The 7500-nt window shown below is 44.8% G+C and overlaps 1 protein-coding gene across 1 annotated transcript in view; it reads left to right on the forward strand.

Moving 5' to 3' along the window:
• Window positions 1-1192: 1192 nt before the first annotated feature.
• Window positions 1193-7500, forward strand: part of LOC310816419 (protocadherin-1-like) — a 16682-nt gene continuing 10374 nt past the window's right edge. Inside the window, exon 1 of the mRNA XM_083686602.1 lies at window positions 1193-1886. The gene's annotated coding sequence lies outside the window, so the exon portion shown is untranslated. The remainder of the gene's footprint in view (window positions 1887-7500) is intronic.

Genomic DNA, 7500 nt, shown 5'->3' on the forward strand with positions numbered 1-7500 from the left:
TGACAGAGAGTCAGAGGAGATTTGCTACTTATTTTTGACCAGACCTGGCTCCCACAAGTGTTTCTTATTCAGTTTCATGCCTTTTTGAGAGCCTAGATGAAGGCAAACTAAACAAGAAAAGCACCTATGATAGGAATGAAAATAACTGTGAAATTAAGTTGTTTAATCACTTATGTATTATTTGTTTGGTATCTTTTCCAAATAGTTATATTAACTACACACACAACTGTTGTAAAACTGTGATATATATGTTTAGATACACTGACTACTACTTTTCTGGAATCTAACATGAAGTTGTATGCTTTTAAGTGTGCCTATGTTGTGATATTCAAAATGAACTTAGAAAAAATATGATACAACAATGTTATAAAACAAAATATATATTTTTTTTTTCTAAATACATTTTTGAGCCCACAGTTCACACAGATGAGGTGTCAGATTTTCAAACAAATCATTCCCATGTTGTCCTGCAGGTGGCGCTAAGAGAACAACGAACTGCTCCTGCTGTTTCCCATGGCGTCACTACCAAGAGCACCAGAGTTTTAGACCCGTGCGTTTTATGATAGCGCGTTCAACACCAACCTGAGAACTGTACTCGGTTTATTTATGCTGTCTACATATTTCAGAGATGACAATATCAACAGGAATATCATAACGATGTGTGCTTAAATAAGCCTACCCCTCAAACAACTTATATGGCTACCGACTTGTCAAAGTGAACAGATATGGTAACCAATATCTGAATAAGCCTTTCTTATTCTAACTATTCCAAAATCATCGTTTTATTTATTTGAAACGGCATTGTTCGTATTGTCAAGGGTAGCCGGTGCTCAAATAGATCTCTGCATTCACCTGTCAAAATGAGCACAGTAGCATAACGTGTAAACTGTAGCCTAGAGAGCAAGATCAGATTATGATCTTATCTGAAATTATTCCAATTGAATTAATTAATTAATTCTTATACTGTTCGTCTCATACATAGCCTACAGTAACATTTTCTAAATGTATGTGCTTTCGCTCCGCCTTCTTGCTGTGTATCTCTGAGTGTGTGTGTCTGTTCTGTGAGTGTATGTACAGAGAGGGAGAGAGAGAGAGAGAGACAGAGAGAGAGAGAGAGAGAGAGAGAGAGAGAAAGCAAGAGTGAGAGACGGCGCGAGAGCGCGAGAGAAAGAGCAAGAGAGAGACAGAGAGAGAGAGAGAGAGAGAGAGAGAGAGAGAGAGAGCCAGAGCGAGCGCGCAATCGTTTGGAAATCACTTCACTCTCACACACACTCCGTGGAGCCGCGCGAGGTGAGCCGTGGAGAGACCGAACCAGAGACAGCCCATAGTTGTGTGAGTGTACGGAGGGTGACAGTCAAAGGACTAAATGGTCGCTGGCAACTAATGGACATAGCATACTGTGATTCTATTCGCTTTTTCCCCTCTTCGGCATTCGGGCACTTTGATACCCTCTGCTGTGGGAACATATTGAGGATGCTGTCGTTTTAGCGCACTGGCAATGGTGAACATATTCCAAGAGAAGCCCACGGAATGTTGTAAAACCGGTCAGTAGTTATTCTGCACTGGGTTCTTCCATATCCGAGGAGAGGGGACAACAGTCTGATGTGCGGCTCTGCGGCTCACCAAGTTGTCTTCTGTCTGCAATTAAATCACACGAGTGTATAGGGAATTGAAATTTGGTGGACCGAAGTTGGATTTGAAGGAATAACCGTCACCGGCTTAAGTGGATTGTTTTTTTTTTTAATCCATCACAGGGAGTGCTCTGTTCATGAATTGTGGATTCCTAATTGTGGGGAGATTTTGAGGGCTGAAGTGGCTTCATTCGGGAGCGGAGAGGGATCGCGGCGTTCAGAGCTGGGATACTGAGGAGTTATCGTCCATCCAAGGTATAAACTTCACTGTCACGACTCGTAGCGCACCTATAAGGAGCTATCGACTGAAAACGCACACTTTTAATGAGTCACTCACAGCGAAGGGAATTGAAAATAAATCTAATAAAATCATCTAATAATCTGAAATGTTACTCACATAAACAATCTGAATTGTAATCGTCCTGTTAGGCTTTGCAATTGTGACTGCATTCTCTCATACTCCCTTGGATGTGATCAGTATGCTTTACGCGCAAGAATAGCATATTAATCGACTATATTTTTCTTAGGTATTTGAGCGCCCACACGCAATTGTAAAATTATAATGCCGACTAAATCAGATATGAATTGGCTTCTGTTTTGAAAATGTGCAGATATTTTGGTTAGTTTCGGACCGAGAATGAGCACTTGTTGTTTGCGGACGACCGTGGAACTGGTGTTCGCCCGTTGATATTCACCGCATGATCTTTGCTTTGATTACTACCGATGTTCGATGTTTTCCCCTACACTGCTGGTATTGATTTCTCTATGATAGACGGGCCACTTACCCCGTCCACCCTCGAAATTACCTTTCCATATCTCCCATAAATTAGCTCAGCTCTCCCTTACGGCTTCTCTCGCTCTGGATCGTGAAATGCGCGTTTTCCAAATAACCTTTAATTAAGGAATATTTGAAATAAACATTAATCGCCTTATAGGTTGAAATATCATTGTCCCTGAATCAAGTTGTGAGGGTGTGGACTGTTTAACTGTCGGGTATATTCCCATAATAGCCTGTATCAATATAAATGCATTAAGTAGCCTACACCTTACAGATAAGAGCGTCGATTTTTAAATGATTCATTCATTGTCCGAGTCGCACTTTTTTTTTTATAGGAACACTCTTGAAATATCTAAAACAGTCCCATTGTGACAGTGATATATCAGTCATATGGTAGCCAATGCGATCCCCCAATAGCCTATGGTTCTTGTAACACCTGTAGCTTTATGTCTACGCGAATAGCCACCTTCACTTTTACAGAACATTGCCCGCATATTATTTATATAAACAGGCGATGTTGATAGCCTACATTCACAGTGCAAGCTGAATCCCAGATATCAGTCTTTTTTGTAGTGTTAGGCAGGGGTGAAATCAATGGTGGACTGCTTTCTGAAGCGGCTGCCGCAGCCGATTCATGACAACCAGTGACTTTGTCATTGCTGGGGAATCCGGTCTTTCTGGCCTCTCCTGTTCCAAGCCGTGGAAGTTCACGATGTGGGCGTCAAACCTGCTTTTCAGGATGGCGAAAGGGCAGAGAACCGGAAACCATGAAGATGCAACTAGCATCTTTGAATAGCTCACTACTGTTTCCCAGGGTTATATTTCAATCGCCTATAGCCTAGTTTAAGGTAAGTAGGGTTGATTCAGGACGCAAAGACGTACCATTCTAGGCTGTCTCTCGCACTGGTTTAGGCCTTATCCGTAGTCATAGTCTGTATTTCACAATAAGTCTGATGTCGGACTCTTCTGATAAGCATTCATGAACTCCCAAGCACTCAAGAGATAGTATATGGAGTCTGTCTAAATTGTTTATGGTAATTCCCGTTAATTTACAAATAATTATATTTTGACACTGCATTGATTCGTTTGGTTTTGACTCAAATTTTTAAGCCACCCCATAACCATTTGTCATAATGCCCGGGCGATATGGAGCAATCGGAGGAGAGTGATCTCGGATTCAAGGATCTTATCGTACCCCTCCCCTCCAAGGAGGCAAAACGCCAAGCTCTCCTCCCGTCTGATGCCACATTTGCATGCGGAGGGTCACGCAATTAAAAACGAATTGATGTGAGATCACAAAGCACTTATATCAAGGTTTTTCTATTTACGCGCAAAACGAATTCCTCGCCTATTTTCCCAACCATTTGAATTTAGTCTAGCCATAACTATCTAAAACAGACTCACTCAATTCAAATGTTTGGAAAATAGGCGAGCGATTCGTCATGTCTGGGATATTCAGTTTAATGCCATGGATGAAACAAAGTGACAGGTTACATAGTGATAGGCTGCGTGAAGACCATGCACCTGGTCCGTGCAGTACAGTTTGGGTACAGTGTCCTCTCGTCCCATTTTAGTGCAAAACCTGTTACAATGTGCCTAGTTGAAACCAGTCGGTGAGTAGCCTAGCATGTATTGAATTGAATATTGAACAACAGCGTTTTGTAGTTCTCTAACCCCCATAAAGTTGCGAATCGATATCTTCCCTCACTACAAACAGGTCGTCTTACTTGGTGTGTGACGTTGCCCTAGTCCAACAAAAGTCGTTATGTATGTAACTACGTTGTGATGTACTACTTGTCTATATATTTTGTTGTTGTGACATTTGTTTCGCATCGGCGGCGGTTTGGAGCATCCACCTGTCAAATGTCTTCGGCTGTCACATCACGTTTTCTTTCTTCTGCATCGCAAATTAGCAGGCAATGTCATGTAGGCCTACATGTAATAATCAAGGCAATTTTATGTGTATGATTTACGATTAGACGACATGTTGATTGATGTGTTTACTGTTGTCTTTGTCTTAATTGTCTTTGTTAGACTTGAAAAGTTGAGAAACGCTTTATTTTTTATTGAACCTTTGGAGAATGGGTGTGGAGATTTCGCATAAACTATCTTTAAGATGATGCGGTTTGATGATGCGGATTAACGGTGTTCGTATATCAAATTTAGAGCCTAGACATCAGTGTTAATTTGGCATGCAATCAGAATACAAAAGGATTTCTATGCACGGTAATGTTGACCGGAATTAAACCCAATGCTTCAAATGGATAGAATCATTGGACGAACTCAGATCCCGGCAACTGTAATAAAAGTGTTCGGAAGGAGATCTAAAACGTCACCACATGACGTCTCATCTAGTTCTGATCTTTTAATATCTAAGTAGAGAGTCGCTCCATCTGCCATCTGAGGGATAATCCGTATTTGTTATTACCGGATGCTGCTCAATTGAAGCCGAGGCGGCACAGCGTAAAACCATATGGAGACGGGGGGGGTGTTTGACCACTGATGTTTGTTCACCTTGGTATGATCCAAAAAGATAGACATCTGGGGTATGGAGATCATTTCGAATGCCTTTGCTCTGTGTTGTGTGTGTGTGTGTGTGTGTGAGTGTGTGCGCATGCATCATTGTAGAGCGATATGAGCTTGTGTGCTCTTCGGAGGTTCTTGTGACTTCAGTGCATTGGTGAATTGTAGTCTGTTGAGGGAGAATATACCACACTCATTGTCTCTATAAAATATAGGTCTATCAGAAGATGGGGGAGGCACTTTTCTAGCGTTCACCTGTTACCACGTTATAGTCCCTTCCCTTTACTGTATTTGTCCTACACGGCGGTTGAGATGCAAGCACAAGAGACAGTATCTCATCTTGTCATCACCCAATCAAATATCACACCAGTGTTGCCGCTGGTAGATACAATGCACTCCCAAGATCACAATGTTATCCAACTATGTACAACAAATGTAGTTGTCTTGCTTTGTGAGATGGCTAGCAGTAACACGGACAGTCTCATTTATGTGGTGCCAGCTAGTGAGCTCCCCCCCCCCCCCCCCCCCCCGCGCTCTGCCTCTTTGACCGAGAACCAGTCTGTGTCATAGGCTGGCAGACAGGCACCCGCAACAGTTGCAGCTTCCAAATAGATGTGTGTGTGTGTGTGTGTGTGTGTGTGTGGTGGGTGAGGGGGGTGGGGGCGGGGCCGAGGGGGGTACTAATCTGGCCAAACAATGGGTTTGAATGAAATCATTAAAGTAATCCCCTCTGCTCTGGGGTTAGGGGACCACCCACCCATCCAGCCATCTAGCTTGGAGAAGTCCCAGCCCAGGAGGCCCCAAAGCGGAGAGGAGAATGGGCCGATTGTCCTGGACAATACCCTGCCCTGCTGGGCCTGGCTGGATCGGGCAGGCCAGGGCTGTGTTCTGTCTCTGGCTTTAGTCCCTGTAGCTAAACCCTCTCACCTAGTGTTAAGCCCTCCTCCCCGACACACCACACACCACACACACACACACACACACACACACACACACACACACACATACACACACACACACATACGCACACACACACTCACACACACCCTCACCCTCACCCTCACCCTCCATCCTTCCATGGCCATGGTTGTATTGTGAGAATAGAGAGCTGTATGTAATGCTGTTCAAGTTGATATTTTTTTGTCCTGCATATGTATGTTGGTATTTTTAGCTCTCTAAAGTGCTTACGCAATACATCACGGTAAACCGGAACAGATGAAAGTGCCTGTGTATGAAAATGTAAGGACTCATATTGTTTGTAATTGTTACTGTGGCTTATGTAAGCTCTGCACATGGGGAAAGTCACTAATGCACACTATGAGTAATGTGCTTGATTGCCAGCGAGAGTCTACTTAAGTGTGTGTGTGCGTGTGTGTGTGTGTGCATGCGTGCGCGCGTATGTGTGTGTGTATGTGTATATGTGTATGAGTGGGCTAACAACCCAGCTTTATTTGTATCGGTACCAGTAAAAAGCTGTAATAACAATTGCTCTTCTCTTGCTGAACGGTGGCACAGCAGCTTCTAAAGCAAATACGGCAACATTGTGTTTGTTTGCCTTGGGATCCTGTGAACAGTTGGGAAGTGATCCTGTGGTGCAGTAAAAGGCCTGTGTGATGTGCATTCGGCATTGTCGAGAGTTAAACATTAACCAGGGACAGATGCTAGCCTCTTCTGCTCTCAGAGAGTCAATCATTCCGGTAGCACCTCGCAACTACACCACTTCTTAACCTCTAGAAATGTCACTGTGTAATTTGATTCTCGAATTATTCTGCCTCTGTGCATTCCAATGAGGTCTCCAGTCAAGTGCTGGGCTGATGCATGAACGCCGGCTCTTTGTTGCCATGACGTGGCACCGGCAGGGTCAATGACTTACCAACCCAGCCTGCCACCTTGCTGGGTGTCTCTCCCCTCACCCCCCCCCCACCCCCCCATCCATCACCCCCCCACCCCCATCCCTCACCCCACACCTCCCACACCCACCAACCCACCCACCCCCCTCTCCCTCGGAGGCAGTGCTGTTCAACCCCCGGACCAGTAGAGCGTCCAGTCCAGCCGTATCACATTTGATTACGTTAATCACCTCGCCGTTTACCCTTTGATTACAGCAATCAGGTGTGATTGTTTACCTGAATCGAGGGTGTTGTTACTGGGCTAGAACAAAACGCGTGCGCACGTCCTTGTGGCTCTCTCTCTCCGGGAACGGGATTGACGAACACTGCCCTTGTCTGTGGCCTGACCAGACTATCAGAGCTTGATTGTAATTGCTGATGGCCAGCTGTGCCCTGATGACACCAGTTGGTTGGCCGTAGAGGACTGCAGCCGATCACCGTGGAGTCGGTTGAGGGACGGTTGCTGGGGCGACGGCGGCGGCGGTGGATTCCCAGCCACAGGTTTTTTGGCGGAACTTTTCATACAGCGATTGTGCTGCGCGTCAGCGGGAAGTCCTCGGAATAGCAATTAGCCTGTTAAATGTGTTAACCGCCCTCTGCGTGGCAATACAATGGAGGGTGGGAGGGAGGGAGGGAGGGGGGGAGGGGGGGAGTAGGAGAGAGAAAGATAGCGAGGTAG

This window comes from Argentina silus (assembly GCF_951799395.1).
Source record: "Argentina silus genome assembly, chromosome: 15".
Lineage (NCBI taxonomy): Eukaryota > Metazoa > Chordata > Actinopteri > Argentiniformes > Argentinidae > Argentina > Argentina silus.